Here is a 21675-nt window from a genome sequence, read left to right on the forward strand (position 1 = left end):
TAGGGCATTCCACGGCCTCACTACTCTTTGCGTAAAGAACCTACCTCTGACCTCTGTCCTATATCTATTACCCCTCAGTTTAAAGCTATGTCCCCTCGTGCCAGCCATTTCCATCCGCGGGAGAAGGCTATCTACACCATGGACAACAATCAGTTTGACTGTCATTGGTAGTGGTGGGGGGGCCTGGACTCAACCTTCTGGGCCATGACTGATTGTAGAGACTCTGCATCGATTGGCAACAGATCTTTAGAGTGCGTACAGGCGAATTGTAAGCAATCCTGAGAAAATACCCAGATGTCCTCCCGGAAGGCCGAGGAAGGTAAAGGAGGTCGCGGCTAAAATTTACGTTGACCCGGATTCCTACCCAAGTATTTCAGGGCCTGCCCAGTCCCATGTCAAAAGTGGACGATGAGCTGAGCCAGCTGGAGAACTTGGTGGATTAGTCACCCAGTCCAATTATCAGAGTTTGAAAAAAGAAAAATGGCTTATTGTCACAAGTAGGCTTCAAATGAAGTTACTGTGAAAAGCTCCTAGTCACCACATTCCGGCACCTGTTCGGGGAGGCTGTTATGGGAATCAAACCGTGCTGCTGGCCTGCCTTGGTCTGCTTGCAAATCCAGCAATTTAGCCCTGTGCTAAACAGCCCCTAGACTCTCATAAGAGAGTTTGGATTGGATTGGATTGGATTTGTTTATTGTCACGTGTACCGAGGTACAGTGAAAAGTATTTTTCTGCGAGCAGCTCGACAGATCATTAAGTACATGGGAAGAAAAGGGAATAAAAGAAAATACATAATAGGGCAACACAAGATCCACAATGTAACTCCATAAGCACCGGCATCGGATGAAGCATACAGGGGTTCAGTGTTAATGAGGTCAGTCCATAAGAGGGTCGTTTAGGAGTCTGGTAACAGCGGGAAAGAAGCTGTTTTTGAGTCTGTTTGTGAGTGTTCTCGGACTTCTGTATCTCCTGCCCGATGGAATAAGTTGGCAGCGTGCAGTGGTCCCAGTGCTGAGGCCGGGCAAGCCCGTCTGTTTATGCAATGGCTGTAAAATGAGAAGCCGCTTCCCCTGACTGGAGAGGCTAGAACGTGGGGGCACAGGAGAAGGATGAGACATTGTTCGTTTAGCACTGAGGGATTTTGTCACTCAGAGGGTTGTGAATCTTTGGGAGTCTGGCATTGAAATATGACACAGGTGGGCATCTTTCAGCTCACCATACACTGACCATCCGAAGAAGGAGCGAGACAACATAATTCCAACCCCACTTCCCAGCTCTCGGTCAATAGTCTTCTGGAATGCGGCACTTCAAAATCATATCCAACTGAGAGTTGCTGCCCTGAACGACCTTTCAGGCAGTGAGTTCCGGATCCTCACCGCCCTTGCGATGAAAAGGATTCCCCTCAGCTCCCCTCTCATCCAATTACTTTACATCTATGCCCTCTGGTTGTTGACCTGCCTGCTAATCAAAATGTGTCCTTCTGGCTAAGTAGAGGGCGACCTGTGGCTTGGGGGTCCACACACAGTCCATCTGGGCTCTGAGTGTGGCCCAGGACACATTTTGTTGACCATTACCGATATGGAAGATTGCCAGAAATCGCTGATTTCCATCTGCAAAGTATTTTCCGACCAGCATGAATGTAGAGATTCAAACATTAAGTGAGGGCACGTGGAGTGAGGCTGGTTTAGCACACTGGGCTAAATCGCTGGCTTTGAAAGCAGACCAAGGCAGACCAATGGTTCAATTCCCATACCAGCCTCCCTGAACAGGCGCTGGAATGTGGTGACTAGGGGCTTTTCACAGTAACTTTATTTGAAGCCTACTTGTGACAATAAGCGATTTTCATTTCCTGATTGTACAGTGTTGACTGCGAGAGCCGTGTGCTCTCTCTCTGCCCAAAGTGTAAATATTTATATTTAACCATTTGAAGTTGGTGACAGTTCCAGTAAGATATAAACGATTAAGCATTTTCTATCACGCGTTCTGAAATATTTGGTATATATTAAATATTCTATGCTCGGTTCGAGCAGGTAACCAACAATCCGCTGGCGAGTGCCCCAGCAGCCCATAATTCACCCATACCCACCATCACAGCTTCCAAAGTCAGATTGGCCTTCCTGAAAGTGAACCCTCGGAAGGCGACGGGCCCGGACGGGATCCCTGGTCGTGCACTCAGAGCCTGCGCGGACCAGCTGGCTCACGTACCTGTATTCTGTATTCACGGACATCTTTAACCTGTCCCTACTTCACTCCGAGGTCCCCACCTGAACAAAGAACAAACAAAGAACAAAGAAATGTACAGCACAGGAACAGGCCCTTCGGCCCTCCAAGCCCGTGCCGACCATACTGCCCGACTAAACTACAATCTTCTACACAAAAGTGAACTGAAAAGGTACATAGTACATAGAACATACAGTGCAGAAGGAGGCCACTCGGCCTATCGGGTCTGCACCGACCCACTTAAGCCCTCACTTCCACCCTATCCCCGTAACCCCATCTAACTTTTTTTTTTTCGTCACGAAGGGCAATTTATCATGGCCAATCCACCTAACTTGCCAGTCTTTGGATTGTGGGAGGAAACCGGAGCACCCGGATGAAACCCACGCAGACACGGAGAGAACGTGCAGACTCCGCACAGACAGTGACCCAGCGGGGAATCGAACCTGGGACCCTGGCGCTGTGAAGCCACAGTGTTATCCACTTGTGCTGCCGTGCTGCCCGTTAACAAGCTTCAAGAAGACCACCAGCATACCGGTAAGAAGAACCAGGCAACGTGCCTCAATGACTACCGACCAGTGGCCCTGACTTCAGTCGTAATGAAGTGCTTTGAGAGGTTGATCATGAAGCGCATCACCTCCATACTCCCAGAACGCCTTGATCCACTGCAATTCGCATACCGCTGCAACCAGTCCACATCAGACACCATTTCCCTGGCCCTACACTCATCCCTAGAGCATCTCGAAAACAGGGACTCCTACATTAGACTCCTATATATTGACTACAGCTCCGCCTTCAACACCATAATCCCAGCCAAGCTCATATGAAAGCTCCAAAACCTAGGACTTGGCTCCCCACTCTGCAACTGGATCCTCGATTTCTGACCAACAGACCACAATCAGTAAGAATGAACAACAACACCTCCTCCACAATAGTCCTCAACACCGGCGCCCCGCAAGGCTGCGTACTTAGTCCCCTACTCTACACCCTGTACACACACGACCGCGTGGCAAAACTTGGTTCCAACTCCATCTACAAGTTTGCTGACGATACGACCATAGTGGTCCGGATCTCGAATAACGATGAGTCCAAATACAGGAGGGAGATAGAGAACCTAGTGGAGTGGTGTAGCGACAACAATCTCTCCCTCAATGCCAGCGAAACTAAAGAGCTGGTAATTGACTTCAGGAAGCAAAGTACTGTACACACCCCTGTCAGCATCAATGGGGCCGACGTTAGCAGTTTCAAATTCCTAAGGGTGCACATCTCCAGAAATCTGTCCTGGTCCACCCACGTCGACGCTACCACCAAGAAAGCACAACAGCGCCTATACTTCCTCAGGAAACTAAGGAAATTCGGCATGTCCACATTGACTCTTACCAACTTTTACAGATGCACCATAGAAAGCATCCTATCAGGCTGCATCACAGCCTGGTATGGCAACTGCTCAGCCCAAGACCGCAAGAAACTTCACAGAGTTGTGAACACAGCCCAGACCATCACACGAACCTGCCTCCCATCCATTGACTCCATCTACACCTCCCGCTGCCTGGGGAAAGCGGGCAGTATAATCAAAGATCCCTCCCACCCGGCTTACTCGCTCTTCCAACTTCTTCCATCGGGCAGGAGATACAGAAGTCTGAGAACACGCACGAACAGACTCAAAAACAGCTTCTTCCCCACTGTCACCAGACTCCTAAATGGCCCTCTTATGGACTGACCTCATTAACACTACACCCTGTATGCTTCATCCGATGCCAGTGCTTATGTAGTTACATTGTATATGTTGTGTATTTTATTTTATTCGCTTTTCTTCTCATGTACTTAATGATCTGTTGAGCTGCTCGCAGAAAAATACTTTTCACTGTACCTCGGTACACGTGACAATAAACAAATCCAATCCAATCCAATATATTCAATCTTTTTTGGGGAAATATTTTAATTGAAATTTTAACAATTTTCATACAAAGTTAACAAAAACAAAACAATAACACTTAATAACAGGAATAACCCCTCCCCCCTGCCTCCCTCCCCCCAGAACAATATAAGCTAACTCCCCCCCACCCACCCGAATAATAATCTTTATTATTGTCACAAGTAGGCTTACATTAACACTGCAATGAAGTTACTGTGAAAAGCCCCTAGTCGCCACATTCCGGCGCCTGTTCGGGTACACAGAGGGAGAATTCAGAATGTCCAATTCACCGAACAGGCACATCTTTCGGGACCTGTGGGAGGAAACCGGAGCACCCAGAGGAAACCCACGCAGACACGGGGAGAACGTGCAGATTCCGCACCGACAGTGACCCAAGCCGGGAACTGAACCTGGGACCCTGGCTCTGAAGCAACAGTGCTAACCATTGTGCTACCATGCCACCCAGTGCCCCAACAGCTAACAGTGACCAACTCTTTAAAGTACATTATAAACGGCCGGCATCTACGGTATAAGCCTTCCACCCACCCTCTCCTGGTGAACTTGACCTTCGAGAGATGCAAAAACTCCATCAGGTCACCCAGCCACGCCGAGCCGCTTGGCGATGTACTTGACGTCCAGCCTAAGGGGATCAAAAATGTATTCAATCTTATTCATGGGGGTCATAGTTAGTGAACAAGCCCAAATTCGAAATTTCAATCTTGCGGCTCACTGAGATGGAGGAGCACCTCTCATGTGGCCCACTCACCAGCCGAAATTACCAATCGAAATGAAAAATGAAAATCGCTTATTGTCACAAGTAGGCTTCAAATGAAGTTAGTGTGAAAAGCCCCTAGTTGCCACATTCCGGTTGCCACATTCTGGTTTCAAAGCCAGCAATTTAGCCCTGTGCTAAAACCAATCACTGCTCTAGCTGGATTCATTATTATTTTATCCATCTCAGTTAGATCCCCCAATCAGTCGCTGTGCCAACCTTGACCAATTCAGTCTTCCCCCAGAGCTGAAATTTTCCATTCTTGGTAACATCTCTGTGAATCACCTCTGCACCCCTCTCTGGGGTGATCATATCCTCCCTGTGGACGCTCACTCAATAAAGACTGTGTACGATAGGGTTTCGGCTTCTAAAGCAATTGAAAGATATGAAGAAGACTTTGACGATCAGTAATGGTGCTTCGAGGGGCCGAATAGCCTTCCTCCGGTATTTGCTCTTTGCGGTCCTATCCTCTGTGCAAAAATAGCTGCTGGCTTGCTTTTCTAACACATCGATTGCAGGCTAATTCATTGTGTGAAGCTCTTTGCAATGCCTTGATGAGGCCTGCGTGCAAATGTTTCACAGATGCTCGGAAATGACGAGTGCCTATCTGATGAATTTGCATTGACCCAGAATGTTAAAATGATTGCCTTGCCCTCACACATGTCTCTCCTAATCAATGGAGCTGCTCTGTGTTCCCAGTATCTTCCATTCTCACTTCAGCATCTGTGGCAGGCGTTGCTTGAGTTTTTATTTTCAGCCAGAATGCATCGATTGGATTGCCCTCCATAGTCCATAAACCAGGCAAGGTGCAGAGACAATGGTCCGACTGGCCTATTTCAATGCTGCAGCTCCTCTATGATTCTGACCAGCTCATTCAACTCTCCCCTGTCTGATCATACACCACGTTCCATTCAGCTATCGCGCCTTCTGTTCATTGACTTCCATTGGCTCCTTGCCCAGCAAGAACTCAGATTGAAAGTGCTCATGCTCAAACAGGCAGCACGGTAGCGCACGTGGTTAGCACTGTGGCTTCACAGGTTCGATTCCCCGCTGGGTCACTGTCTGTGCGGAGTCTGCACGTTCTCCCCCGTGTCTGCGTGGGTTTCCTCCGGGTGCTCCGGTTTCCTCCCACAGTCCAAAGACTTGCAGGTTAGGTGGATTGACCATGATAAATTGCCCTCAATGTCCAAACAAAAAGGTTAGGAGGGGTTATTGGGTTACGGGGATAGGGTGGAAGTGAGGACTTAAGTGGGTCGGTGCAGACTCGATGGGCCGAATGGCCTCCTTCTGCACTGTATGTTCTATGTTTAAACCCATCCAGGGCTTGTCACCTCCCTTTATCTCTACAACCCTCTCTGTACCCCCAACCCACTGAGCTACCTGCTTCCCTCCAATGAATGCATTCAAGTCCCTCAATGTGTGCGGGGTGGGGGGGATCGAGGAGAGTGAGGGAGCGGGGATAGGGAATTTGAACGAGGGAGAGGAGAGTGAACGAGGGAGGGGGAAAGCGATTCATTGGAAGGGTGGGGGATGTGGGAGGTAAGAGTGGGGAGTGGGAGAGGAATGTGGAGTGGGGAGGGAAGAAAGGGGGTGAGTGAGTGAGGGAGGGGATAATGAGGGAATGGCGAGTGAGGGAATGGAGACAGTAGAGGTGGAGATTGGGGGAGGGGAGACTTGGGGAGGAGAGAGTGGGGCAATAGATAACAGAGGAGACCGGAGAGGGAGAGTGATGGAGGGGAAAGTGATTGAATGGAGACAGACCTTAAGACCAGAAGAAATAGGAACAGGAGGAGGCCATTCGGCCCCTCAAGTCTGTTTCACCATTCAATAGGAGCTGGCTCAAGGGGCCAAAAGGCCTACTCCTGTCTTCCCTCCCTCACTCTCAACTCCTACATCTCACTTCCCACACTCTCCTCTCCCCAATGTTCACCCCCACATCTCCCCTCCCCCATGTCTACCCTCCCTCACTCTCCAAATCGATCACTTCCGCCCCCCCCCCCCATGCTACCCACATTCTCCTCTCTCCCAGCTGCACTCATTCACAGGAACTGAGTGTGGGAGGAGTGATGGGAGCGGGGGAGTGAGGGAGCGGAGAGTGAGGGAGGGGAAATGGGGTGGATGAGTGAGCTGGTGGATGTGGTGTTGGGTGCTCTGGTGCACAGATGAGCCAACACAGTTGTATGTGGTACAACTCTATTTTATTATAACTCTTATAATACAGTTCGTACTGGACACTCTGCACGTGCTGTCTCCCTGAGTGTCCCCGGCAATAGCTGTGTCCTGGTTCTCCTCTGCCGCTCTTACCGACCACCAGGGGTCGTGTCTGTGCTTTTATATCTTTCTGTCATTGGTTGTGGTGTTGTGTGTTCTGATTTGTCTGTTGGTGTGTCTATCATGATGTGTGTGTTTGAATATCATGACATCCCCCCTTTTTACAAAGACAAGTGCCTACGTGGTTATAAATATAATTGTGTCGTGAGTGCATCTAAGAGTGTGCGTTTGTGTTGTGTACAGCGTGTGTTTATGACGTAACTATTTACATGGGGCGATGTCGGGTGCGTCACACTAACAAGGTTGTACCATAACAAAACTTGGATGGGAGAGAAAAAAAACTTGAACATTGGTCCGGTCAGACGATATCTGGAACAATAAACAACAACAGGTTATAATACAGAAGTGTTTGACTTTTTGAACGTATTAACAGCGTTATAAGTCCAGTCTAATGGGTGACCGCCTCAAGAATGGGCTGGTCCTCAAGCCGGTTCAGCTGTGGAGATTTGTGACACTGGAGTCACTTCTTGTTCGTGCAAGGACTGCGCTCTGGAGTCTTGCGTTACTTCTATCGTGGAGGCTGTCCACGAGCTTGCTGTGGAAGCTTGTGACACTGGAGTCACTTCTGGTTCATGCGAGGACTGCACTCTGGAGTCTTGCATGTCTTCTTTCATAGAGTCGGGAACGTTGAGCGGGACGTGGACCACGCTCTGTGTGGCAGCAGGGCACTCTCCGTGTGCTTGCACCGCTCCCTGTCTGGTAATGTCAGGCTGCAGCATCATCCGGTACTGATAAGTTGGAACGTCATATCTGCTGGGTTGAAGATCCTCAAATCCGAAAAATGAATCCGCATCTGCGTCGGATTCAATGTGGGGGCCGCCAATGTGCAACACGAAAGGTTCGTCCGAGTCATAGTCATATAGGACCACGGAGCTATCATTGGGCTCGCGAGGTCCGGAAACACTGTAAAGATCGTCATCGAAGTATTCAAGGTCGGAATCATCGGCTTGTGCGTAGGTAACTGCTTGTCGGAGGGTTCTTCGGAGGTAAAATTCATCTCCTGGGTCAATTTGCGGCACTGTGCTGTCATTCCAGGTGAGGGAAGGTTGTTTTACAGCTTTGACAGATTTTTGTTTTTTTGATTTGGGACGTTTCCCTTTTAAATTGGATTTGGGACATTTCCTTTTTAAATTGGTGCAGTCTGGGGCCTCTGACATCCTGACGCTCGGTATGTAGCACGTAGGAAGCGACTGCGCATGCTCAGATCGCTGTTCCTTTACCGATGGCCGTTTTCTTAACTGCGCATGCGCACCATATTGCGCATGCGCAAACGAAACTTCCGGTTCTGCGCACTTCTCGCGCAACTGTGCTAGCGTTATACCTTTAGCAAGATGGCCGCCGACCTCGACCCAGCCTTTTCTCAGGCCCGGGATTTCGGGCTCCGGGATCCCAGCCACGAGGTGAGTACTGCAGCTTTTCTTACCTTTAAGTCCCCATTGGATTGCGTATTCTTCACAGTACTTGGAGAATTTGCCCATGACTGCCTGGTAATCGTGCCTTTGCTGCCTCCTGAAGAACCTGAACCTTCTGAACATTGCTCTTGCCCTTGCACCGGCGACGATGAGGAGAAATTCAATTTTTTCCTTATCATCCAGGTCTTGGAGTTCAGCTGCCGCCAGGAACAACTCGAACATTTGCCGGAATCGCCGCCAGTTTTCGCGGAGATCGCCGTAGCACTGGAGCGGCTGCGGAACCGGGAGCTCTATCATTTTGCCTGGGCACTGCTGGTTGTCTGTGTACACTGAGGTATGCCGGCAGGTATCGATCCACTCCTGTACCATGTGGTGTTGGGTGCTCTGGTGCACAGATGAGCCAACACAGTTGTATGTGGTACAACTCTATTTTATTATAACTCTTATAATACAGTTTGTACTGGACACTCTGCACGTGCTGTCTCCCTGAGTGTCCCCGGCAATAGCTGTGTCCTGGTTCTCCTCTGCCGCTCTTACCGACCACCAGGGGTCGTGTCTGTGCTTTTATATCTTTCTGTCATTGGTTGTGGTGTTGTGTGTTCTGATTTGTCTGTTGGTGTGTCTATCATGATGTGTGTGTTTGAATATCACGACAGTGGAGAAGAGGAGGGGAGAGTAAGGGAGAGGAGATGGGGAGGGGTGAGTGAGGAGTTTGCGAGGGGAGATGGGGAGGAGAGAGGAGTAGAGCAGAGTGAGGCAGGGCAGATTGAGAACAGGGGGAATGGATGGAGGGATAATTCAGGGAGACTGGGGAGGGCAGAGTAACACTGGAGGTGCAGTTTTATGGTGCCATGAATGATTAATGTAGAGGACAGGGACTTTGATATGAACAAAGATGACGCCGGAGCGTGGTGGCTCTCTGCAAACCTCCTCCCACAGATCCTCTTCCTGCATCTCTTGTAACAGTATTAACCTTCTAAAACTTAATTCTAACACTAACATTATCTCTAACCTTTCTCTTTAATGTTTAATTACAGGTCTGTGTCGTGTTGGGTGTTCCGATGCACAAATGATCCATCACGGCTGTAGATGGTACAACTCTGTTTTATTGTCTTAACAATGACAACTACTAACTACTGGCTTGGGTACTTGCTTCACCAGTTAACCTGTGGACCCAGCCCTATCACTATCTTAGTGAGGCACTCAGCACATGGTCTATGTCTGCGTGGCACGCTGTGAGCTCTGTGCTCTGAGCTACCTCCTGGTAGAATGAGCGGGAACTGTGGTGTTCCCTGTTTTATAGGGCGTGTGCTCTCACTGGTGATTGGCTGCGATGTTATGTGTGTGCTGGTTGGTCCAACTACCTGTCCATCAGTGTGTGTGTGATTGCACCATGATATGCTGATGTGGATATCATGACAGTCTGAAGCTGTGATTATGTATTTACATTGTGTATTTATTGGATGTCCTCTGTTTTCCATGTACGGAACGATCATGCTGATGTGGATATCATGACATCCCCCCCTTTCACAAGGATATGTGCCTACATGCTAATAAAAAGAAATGTGAACTGAGTGCATCTGAATGTGTGTGTGCAATATTTACAACATGTACGTGAGGCTAAACTATATACAGAGGAAGGTGTCAGGTGCAACAGAGCAACGAGGTTTTACCAATAACAGAACAAAAGCAATCAGCAAATGACGAGAGAAAACTTCTGGAACAATGAACGACAAGAAAAGAAACTCGTTAACAGTACTGTAAAACAATCCAGTGAGTCCAATGTGCTAACAGGCTCATAAGTCACGTCTCTCAGGTGGGCGACGAATTCGGGTTGACCATTAGGGTGGCACACCACCCATCGCCCGAATTAATGCTGTGCACTGGCAGCGGCCGGTGGTTCCGACTTGGGGACATCCGGTTCTTGTGGATTACCGCAAAGCGGAAGGGCTCCCTGTCTTCGGTAGCGCTGGTCTGCAGACTATCTGGATATGACTCAGTGTAGGGGGGCTGAATCGCCCGCACGTCCCTGCGAGGCTGGCGGAATTGTTGGGAGTTGGCAGGTTGAGCTGCTCGACAGCAGGCAGCGTAGTGGCCCATCCTGCCACAGCGGAGGCATTGTCGCGCTTTGGCCGGAGATTGCCGCTTTAAGTGGGCGGAGCCACAGTTGCTGCACGTTGTGATGTCATGGCGTTTGTTGCGCCACCGCGCATGTGCGGTGTGGTCCTGCGTAGAGCGCGCCTGCGCATCACGTCCCTCTGCGTCAACGTCCCCTCTTTTGGCGCGTACAAGCGCAAGAGGCCTTGGAAAGCGCGCAAAATGGCCGCCCTCGTCCGGGCCGTGGGCCAGGAGGAACTCGGTCGACTGGACCCGCTCCGCCTCGTAGCACCCGTGCCGTGCCGTTTCGGCCGCCTGGATTTGGGAGTACCAACTGGTCGCGTTCTCATGGAGGACGCAGGTTTCGATGGCAGTCGCTAGGGTGAGGCGCTTTATTTTAAGGAGCTGCTGGCGTTGGGTGTCCGAGATGACCCCAAAAACTATCTGATCCCGTATCCTGGAGTTGGAGGTGGCCTCATAGCCGCAGGACTGCGCGAGGATACGGAGGTGTGTCAAGTAAGATTGGAAAGGCTCATCCTTACCCAGCAGGCGCTGCTGGAAGAGGTACCTCTCGAAGCTCTCATTGACTTCCACGATGAAGTATTCCTCGAACTTCAGAAGCACCGTCTTATATTTTGTCTTGTCCTCGCCTTCCGCGAATGCCAGGGAGTTGTAGATGTGGATGGGGTGTTGCCGCGCCGTGGAGAGAAGGAGGGCGATCTTCTTGGTGTCCGATGCATTCTCCCTTTCTGTGGCTTCTAGGAAGAGCTGGAAGCGCTGTTTAAACAGCTTCCAGTTTACGCCAAGATTTCCAGCGATTCGGAGCGGCTGCGGCGGGCTGATGGTGTCCATGGCGCAGGATGGCGGATTTCTGAAAGGGTGCAGGTAGGTCTCACAGTCGCTGGTCAGCTACCACTACTGGTATCATGTCGTGTTGGGTGTTCCGATGCACAAATGATCCAACACGGCTGTAGATGGTACAACTCTGGTTTATTGTCTTAACAACGACAACTACTAACTGCTGGCTTGGGTACGTGCTACACCAGCTAACCTGTGGACCCAGCCCTATCACTATCTTAGTGAGGCACTCAGCACATGGTCTATGTCTGCGTGGCACGCTGTGAGCTCTGTGCTCTGAGCTATCTCCTGGTAGAATGAGCGGGAACTGTGGTGTTCCCTGTTTTATAGTGCGTGTGCTCTCACTGGTGATTGGCTGCAATGTTATGTGTGTGCTGGTTGGTCCAAATACCTGTCCATCAGTGTGTGTGTGATTGCACCATGATATGCTGATGTGGATAGCATGACAGTCTGAAGCTGTGATTATGTATTTACATTGTGTATTTATTGGATGTCCTCTGTTTTCCATGTACGGAACGATCTGTCTGGACTGTACGCAGAACAATACTTTCCACTGTACCTCGGTACACGGGACAATAAATCAAATCCAATCCAATCTGACACTGAGGCTCGAGAAAGGTGGAGGGTGGAATATTCGGAGATCTGAGACACAAGAGGAGAACAACAATCCAAAATGAAGTGACAAAGGAGAGGGAGGGACTGCAGACACGAGATTATATTTTTAAATTCATTTTTTACAGGATGTGGATGTCACTGGCTTGGCCAGCTTTTATTCCCTCAACTAATTACCCCTTCAGAAGGTGGGGGTGAGCTGCCTTCTTGAACCCCTGCAGTCCCTGTGATGTAGGTACACCCACTGTGCTGTTAGGGAGGGAGCGCCTGGATTTTGACCCAGCGACAGTGAAGGATTATGAGCGAATTGGAGGGGAAGCTCCAGGTGGTGGGGTTCCCAGGTATCTGCTGCTCTTGTCCTTCTAGATGGCAGTGGTCGTGAGTTGGAAGGTGCTGTCTGAGGAATGTTAGTGAGTTACTGCAGTGAATCTTGTAGATGGTACACACGGCTGCCACTGTTCGCCGGGTGGTGCTTTGTCCTGGATGGTGTCGAGTTTCTTGACCGTTGTTGGAGCTGCCCTCACCCAGGCAAGTGGAGAGTATTCCATCACACTCCTGACTTGTAGATGGTGGACAGGCTTTAGGGGGTCAGGAGGTGTGTTCCTCACCATAGGATTCCTAGCCTTTGACCTGCCCTGGTAGCCACAGTATTAATGTGGCTGGGTCCAGTTCAGTTTCTGGTCAATGGCAACCCCCAGGATGTTGACTGTGGGGGATTCAATGATGGTAATACATAGAACATAGAAAATACAGCACAGAACAGGCCCTTCGGCCCACGATGTTGTGCCGAACCTTTGTCCTAGATTAATCATAGATTATCATTGAATTTACAGTGCAGAAGGAGGCCATTCGGCCCCCTGAGTCTGCACCGGCTCTTGGAAAGAGCACCCCACCCAAACTCAACACCTCCACCCAACACCAAGGGCAATTTTGGACATTAAGGGCAATTTATCATTGGCCAATTCACCTAACCTGCACATCTTTGGACTGTGGGAGGAAACCAGAGCACCCGGAGGAAACCCACGCAAACACGGGGAGGACGTGCAGACTCCACACAGACAGTGACCCAAGCCGGAATCGAACCTGGGACCCTGGAGCTGTGAAGCAATTGTGCTATCCACAATGCTACCGTGCAGCCCTTAAGAACAAATAAATCTACACTATATCATTTTACCGTAATCCATGTACCTATCCAATAGCTGCTTGAAGGTCCCTAATGTTTCCGACTCAACTACTTCCACAGGCAGTGCATTCCATGCCCCCACTACTCTCTGGGTAAAGAACCTACCTCTGATATCCCTCCTATATCTTCCACCTTTCACCTTAAATTTATGTCCCCTTGTTTGGTTTGCTCCACCTGGGGAAAAAGTCTCTGACTGTCTACTCTATCTATTCCCCTGATCATCTTATAAACCTCTATCAAGTCGCCCCTCATCCTTCTCCGTTCTAATGAGGAAAGGCCTAGCACCCTCAACCTTTCCTCGTAAGACCTACTCTCCATTCCAGGCAACATCCTGGTAAATCTTCTTTGCACCTTTTCCAAAGCTTCCACATCCTTCCTAAAATGAGGCGACCAGAACTGTACACAGTATTCCAAATGTGGCCTTACCAAAGTTTTGTACAGCTGCATCATCACCTCACGGCTCTTAAGTTCAATCCCTCTGTTAATGAACGCGAGCACACCATAGGCCTTCTTCACAGCTCTATCCACTTGAGTGGCAACTTTCAAGGATGTATGATCATCTCTCTGCTCCTCCACATTGCCAAGAACTCTACCGTTAACCCTGTATTCCGCATTCATATTTGTCCTTCCAAAATGGACAACCTCACACTTTTCAGGGTTAAACTCCAATGACGTTGAATGTCATAGGGCGATGGCTACGTTCTCTCTTGTAGGAGATGGTCATTGCCTGGCTCTTGTGTGGCGCGAATGTAACTTGCCGCGTGTCGGAGCAGCGCAGTGGCGCAGTGGGTTAGCCTTGCTGCCTGCGGCGCTGAGGACCCGGGTTCGAATCCCGGCCCTGGGTCACTGTCCGTGTGGAGTTTGCACATTCTCCCCGTGTCTGCGTGGGTTTCACCCATCACAACCCAAAGATGTGTAGGGTAGGTGGATTGGCCACGCTAAATTGCCGCTTAATTGGAAAAAAATAATTGGATACTGTAAGTTTTTTTAAAAAACTTGCCACTTGTCAGCCCGAGCCTGGATATTGTCCAGGTTTTGCTGCATTTGGACAGGGAATGCTTCATTATCTGAGGAGTCGCAAATGGTGCTGAACACATTGTGCAGTCATCCGCAAACATCCCCACTTCTGACCTTATGATTGAGCAAAGGTCATTGGTGAAGCAGCTGAAGATGGTTGGGCCAAGGACACTATCCTGAGGAACTCCTGCAGTGATGTCCTGGAGCTGAGATGATTGACCTCCAACCACCACAACCACCTTCCTGTGTGCCGGGTATGACTCCAACCAGCGGAGAGGTTTCCCCCTGATTCCCATTGACTCCAGTTTAACTGGGGCTCCTTGATGCCACACTCGGTCTAATGCTGCCTTGGTGTCGAGGGCAGTCACTCTCACCTCACCTCTGGAGTTCAGCTCTTTTGTCCATGTTTGAACCAAGGCTGGAATGAGGTCAGGAGCTGATGATATGTGCTGAACTCCTCTATCATTGAAGCTGGGACTATTTGTGGAGCCTCCTTCTCCAGTGAGTTGTTCAATTGTCCACCACCATTCACGGCTGGATGTGGCAGGAGTGCAGATCTGATGCATTCATTGCGGAAATCGCTTTGCTCTGTCTATTAACTTGCTGCTAATGGTGTTTGGAACACGAGTAGTCCTGTGTTGGAGTTTCACCAGGTTGACACCTAATTTTCCGGTATGCCTGATGTTGCTCCGGGCTTGCTCTCCTGCACTCTTCATTGAACCGGGGTTGATCCCCTGGCTGGGTGGTAATGGTGGAGTGGGGGATATGCCGGGCCATGAGGTTACAGATTGGGGTTGGACACAATTAGTCAGGATGAGGTCAAGTGTTTTTGCCTCTTGTTGGTTCCCTCACCACCTGCCGCAGTCCCAGTCTAGCAGCGATGCCCTTTAGGACCCGGCCAGCTGGGTCTGTGGTGGTATTACCGAGCCAGTCTTGGTGATGGACATTGAAGTCCCCACCCAGAGTACACACTCTGTCACCACCACTGCTGGGTCTGTCCTGCCGGTGAGACAGGACATACCCAGGAATGGTGATGGTGGTGTCTGGGACGTTGTCTGTAAGGTATGATTCTGTGAGTGTGACTATGTCAGGCTGTAGCTTGATGAGTCTGTGAGCAGCTCTCCCAGCTCTGGCACAAGCCCCCAGATGTTAGTAAGGAGGACGTTGCAGGGTCGGCGGGGCTGGGTTTGACGTTGTCGTTTCCGGTGCCTGGGTTGATAAGGGAAAGGTTGTCAGTGCAGTTCCTCAATCCTTTCATCCCAATTCCCAGCCCTCTTCTCCAAAAATCCCCTGGAGAGACAAAGGGCGGAATTCTCCCCCCCCCACGCCGGGGGGGAGAATCGCCGGGGCGCCGCGCGAGTCCCCCCTCGCCGCCCCGGCACCCGCACGCGATTCTCCCACCCCCCCCCCAAACCGGCGCAGCGAGAATCACGGCTGGCCGCTCGGAGAATCGCCGCTCGCTGTTTGTAACGGGCGAGCGGCGATTCTCAGGCCCGGATGGGCCGAGCGGCCTGCCCAACACGACAGGTTCCCGCCGGCGCCGTCCACACCTGGTCGCTGCCGGCAGGAACAGCACGGGAACGCTGGAGGGCGGCCTGTGGTTGGGGGGGGTTCCTGCACCGGGGGGGGCTCAAAATGGGTCTGTACTGCGATCGGGGCCCACCGATTGGCGGGCCGGCCTCTCTGAAAGGTTCTCCTTTCCTCCACCGCCCCGCAAGATCCATCCGACATCTTCTTGCGGGGCGGCCTCAGGGAGGACGGCAGCCGCGCATGCGGGGATGACGTCATTTACGCGGCGCCGGCCGCGTCATTTATGTGGCGCCGCCCAGTGCGCGTAAATGACGCGACGCCGCTCCTGGCCCCCCGGGGGCGGGAGAATAGGGGGCTGGGAACGGTCTCCGATGCCGGAGTGAAAAACTCCAGTTTTCACTCCGGCGTCGGGACTTAGTCTCCCGATGGGAGAATTGCACCAAGAGACTTCCATCCAACAGCCTGATGGAGTAAAACTTCCCAAGGCACTTTGTAGTAGTGGAAATGTGCACTGAGCTATGCACGGGGATATTGAGCTGAACGTTAACTCGTGCAACAGGAACCCAATGTCGAGGTCACTCTTTGACCTGCAAATATTTATCGCAGATATGGGACGAAATTCTCCCCAAACGGCGCGATGTCCACCGACTGGCGCCCAAAACGGCGCCAATCAGACGGGCATCGCGCCGCCCCAAAGGTGCGGAATGCTCCGCATCTTTGGGGGCCGAGCCCCAACATTGAGGGGCTAGGCCGACGCCGGAGGGATTTCCGCCCCGCCAGCTGGCGGAAACGGCCTTTGTTGCCCCGCCAGCCGGCGCGGAAGTGACATCCCCGGGCGGCGCATGCGCGGGAGCGTCAGCGGCCGTTGACAGTTTCCCGCGCATGCGCAGAGGGGAGAGTCTCTTCCGCCTCCGCCATGGTGGAGACCGTTGCCGAGGCGGAAGGGAAAGAGTGCCCCCACGGCACAGGCCCGCCCGCGGATCGGTGGGCCGCGATCGCGGGCCAGGCCACCGTGGGGGCACCCCCCGGGGCCAGATCGCCCCGCGCCCACCCCAGGACCCCGGAGCCCGCCCACGCCGGTAAATAGGTACTCTAATTTACGCCGGCGGGACAGGCAATTTATCGGCGGGACTTCGGCCCATCCGGGCCGGAGAATCGAGCGGGGGGGCCCGCCAACCGGCGCGGCCCGATTCCCGCCCCCGCCGAATATCCGGTACCGGAGACTTCGGCAACCGGCGGGGGCGGGATTCACGGCGGCCAACGGCCATTCTCCGACCCGCTGGGGGGGTCGGAGAATGGCGCCCATGGTTTCCCAGGCAATACTCTCTACCAATTTCTAAATGTTGCAGTTATGGCACACCATCTCCCCTCTCATGTCTGGCTGAGCTCATTTGTTAACTGGTTAACTAGTTACTAACTTAGTCAAGGAACAGCAAGTTACCACTGCACTGCGGCACTTTAAGAAGGCACCTTCTCAAGGACAATTAGGGATGGGCAATAAATGTTGGCCCTGCGGCGCCCACATCCCATGCTCAAGAAGTAAATAAAAAATTTACAGTCCCCTGCCTGAGAGACAAAAGTAAGTCAGGGCTTATTGTCTGCCGTAAGCGTCTCTGACTCCGTGGGTAGGTCAGTTAATGGTCTAGCTCCAACAATCCCCTTCTTCTCTATATTGGTTTCATTGTCCTATCATCTGCTTCCTCTGGGTTTGGTGGTGTGAGTTCAAATCCTCCTGCGGGCAAAACAAGAAATTGAATTCGGTTTAAATAAAGGGAAATCCTCGGATTAGAAAGCTGGTGTCAGTTAAGGTGACAGGAGCTGCTCGGTTGTCATTAAAAAAAACACTTCACAGAAATATCTCGGGCAGAAATGGACCACTGACCGCAACTGGTTCACACTCCGCATGAACCTCCCTGGGAAAAATAACATTTAGATTGAGTTGCCAAAGGACCAAGGGGAGGCCCGAATTCAGCGATTTACACCAGCAAGAGAAACACGAGGAGGAACTCATTAAAAATGTGTACATTCTTGAGAATGTGGATGCCGTGGGGAAAGGTGAGAATGTTTTGCCAATCCTGGTTACCCTGAGAAGGCTGGTGTTGTACCTTCATGAGCTGCTTCTTGTGGTTTGATAAGAACACAAGAACCAGGAGTGGGCCATCTGGCCCCTCGAGCCTGCTCCGCCATTCAATGAGGTCATGGCTGATCTTTTGTGGACTCAGCTCCACTTTCCGGCCCGAACACCATAACCCTTAATCCCTTTAGAACATAGAACAATACAGCGCTGTACAGGCCCTTCGGCCCACGATGTTGCACCGAAACAAAAGCCATCTAACCTACACTATACCATTATCATCCATATGTTTATCCAATAAACTTTTAAATGCCCTCAATGTTGGCGAGTTCACTACTGTAGCAGGTAGGGCATTCCACGGCCTCACTACTGTTTGCGTAAAGAACCTACCTCTGACCCCTGTCCTATATCTATTACCCCTCAGTTTAAAGTTATGTCCCCTCGTGCCAGCTATTTCCATCCGCGGGAGAAGGCTCTCACTGTCCACCCTATCCAACCCCCTGATCATTTTGTATGCCTCTATTAAGTCTCCTCTTAGCCTTCTTCTCTCCAACGAAAACAACCTCAAGTCCATCAGCCTTTCCTCATAAGATTTTCCCTCCATACCAGGCAACATCCTGGTAAATCTCCTCTGCACCCGCTCCAAAGCCTCCACGTCCTTCCTATAATGCGGTGACCAGAACTGTACGCAATACTCCAAATGCGGCCGTACCAGAGTTCTGTACAGCTGCAACATGACCTCCCGACTCCGGAACTCAATCCCTCTACCAATAAAGGCCAACACTCCATAGGCCTTCTTCACAACCCTATCAACCTGGGTGGCAACTTTCAGGGATCTACGTACATGGACACCGAGATCCCTCTGCTCATCCACACTTTCAAGAACTTTACCATTAGCCAAATATTCCGCATTCCTGTTATTCCTCCCAAAGTGTATCACCTCACACTTCTCTACATTAAACTCCATTTGCCACCTCTCAGCCCAGCTCTGTAGCTTATCTATATCCCTCTGTAACCTGCTACATCCTTCCACACTATCGACAACACCACCGACTTTAGTATCGTCTGCAAATTTACTCACCCACCCTTCTGCGCCTTCCTCTAGGTCATTGATAAAAATGACAAACAGCAACGGCCCCAGAACAGATCCTTGTGGTACTCCACTTGTGACTGTACTCCATTCTGAACATTTCCCATCAACCACCACCCTCTGTCTTCTTTCAGCTAGCCAATTTCTGATCCACATCTCTAAATCACCCTCAATCCCCAGCCTCCGTATTTTTTGCAATAGCCTACCGTGGGGAACCTTATCAAACGCTTTGCTGAAATCCATATACACCACATCAACTGCTCTACCCTCGTCTACCTGTTCAGTCACCTTCTCAAAGAACTCAATAAGGTTTGTGAGGCATGACCTACCCTTCACAAAGCCATGCTGACTATCCCTGATCATATTATTCCTATCTAGATGATTATAAATCTTGTCTCTTATAATCCCCTCCAAGACTTTACCCACTACAGACGTGAGGCTCACCGGTCTATAGTTGCCGGGGTTGTCTCTGCTCCCCTTTTTGAACAAAAGGACCACATTTGCTGTCCTCCAGTCCTCTGGCACTGTTCCTGTAGCCAATGATGACATAAAAATCAAAGCCAAAGGTCCAGCAATCTCTTCCCTGGCCTCCCAGAGAATCCTAGGATAAATCCCATCAGGTCCCGGGGACTTATCTATTTTCAGCCTGTCCAGAATTGCCAACACCTCGTCCCTACGTACCTCAATGCCATCTATTCTATTAGCCTGGGGCTCAGCATTCTCCTCCACAACATTATCTTTTTCCTGAGTGAATACTGACGAAAAATATTCATTTAGTATCTCGCCTATCTCTTCAGACTCCACACACAATTTCCCATCCCTGTCCTTGACTGGTTCTACTCTTTCCCTAGTCATTCGCTTATTCCTGACATACCTATAGAAAGCTTTTGGGTTTTCCTTGATCCTACCTGCCAAATACTTCTCATGTCCCCTCCTTGCTCGTCTTAGCTCTCTCTTTAGATCCTTCCTCGCTACCTTGTAACTATCCATCGCCCCAACCGAAACTTCACACTTCATCTTCACATAGGCCTCCTTCTTCCTCTTAACAAGAGATTCCACTTCCTTGGTAAACCACGGTTCCCTCGCTCGACACCTTCCTCCCTGTCTGACCGGTACATACTTATCAAGAACACGCAGTAGCTGATCCTTGAACAAGCCCCACTTATCCAGTGTGCCCAACACTTGCAGCCTACTTCTCCACCTTATCCCCCCCAAGTCACGTCTAATGGCATCATAATTGCCCTTCCCCCAGCTATAACTCTTGCCCTGCGGTGTATACTTATCCCTTTCCATCATTAACGTAAACGTCACCGAATTATGGTCACTGTCCCCAAAGTGCTCTCCTACCTCCAAATCCAACACCTGGTCTGGTTCATTACCCAAAACCAAATCCAACGTGGCCTCGCCTCTTGTTGGCCTGTCAACATATTGTTTCAGGAAACCCTCCTGCACACACTGTACAAAAAACGACCCATCTATTGTACTCGAACTATATCTTTTCCAGTCAATATTTGGAAAGTTAAAGTCTCCCATAATAACTACCTTTATTCTTCAAAAAACGATCTATCTTTACCTGAAAAACATTTAATGAAGGAGCCTCTACAGCTTCACTGGGCAAGGAATTCCATAGATTCACAACCCTTTGGGTGAAGAGGTTTATCCTAAACTCAGTCCTAAACCTACTTCCCCTTATTTTGGGGCTATGCACCCTAGTTCTGCTTTCACCCGCCAGTGGAAACAACCTGCCCACATCGAGGGCCGAAGGGCCTGTACTGCGCTGTAATGCATCTATCCTATCAATTCCGTCATAATTTTATATGTTTCTATAAGATTCCCCCTCATCCTTCCAAATTACAACGAGTACAGTCCCAGTCTACTCAACCTCTCCTCGTGATCCAACCCCTTCAGCTCTGGGATTAACCTAGTGAATCTCCTCTGCACACCCTCCAGTGCTAGTACGTCCTTTCCCAAGTAAGGAGACCAAAACTGAACACAATACTCCAGGTGTGGCCTCCCTAACACCTTATACAATTGCAGCATAACCTCCCTAGTCTTAAACTCCATCCCTCTAGCAATGAAGGACAAAACTCCATTTACCTTCTGAATCACCTGTTGCACCTGTGAACCAACTTTCTGCGACTCATGCACTAGCACACCCAGATCTCTCTGCACAGCGGCATGTTTTAATATTTTATCATTTAAATAATAATCCCTTTTGCTGTTATTCCCACCAAAATGGATAACCTCACATTTGTCAACATTGAATTCCACCTGCCAGACCCCAGCCCATTCACTTAGCCTATCCAAATCCCTCTGATTTGGTTTCTATGCTTCTCCTCAGATTTGACAGCAAGACACCTCTCCCCACCGCTTTAATCATGATTAATGCCGAGATGATGGAAAATATAGACCCTTTTCCGTATCATAGAACACCTACAGTGCAGAAGGCGGCCATTCAGCCCATCGAGTCAGCACCAACCCTTCGAAGAGCACCCTTCCTGAGCCTACTCCCCCACCCAACCTTTGGAGACTAAGGGCGATTTAGCAGGGCCAACCTAACCTGCACA

Source organism: Scyliorhinus torazame, chromosome 3 (genome assembly GCF_047496885.1).
Source record: "Scyliorhinus torazame isolate Kashiwa2021f chromosome 3, sScyTor2.1, whole genome shotgun sequence".
Classification (NCBI taxonomy): Eukaryota; Metazoa; Chordata; class Chondrichthyes; order Carcharhiniformes; family Scyliorhinidae; genus Scyliorhinus; species Scyliorhinus torazame.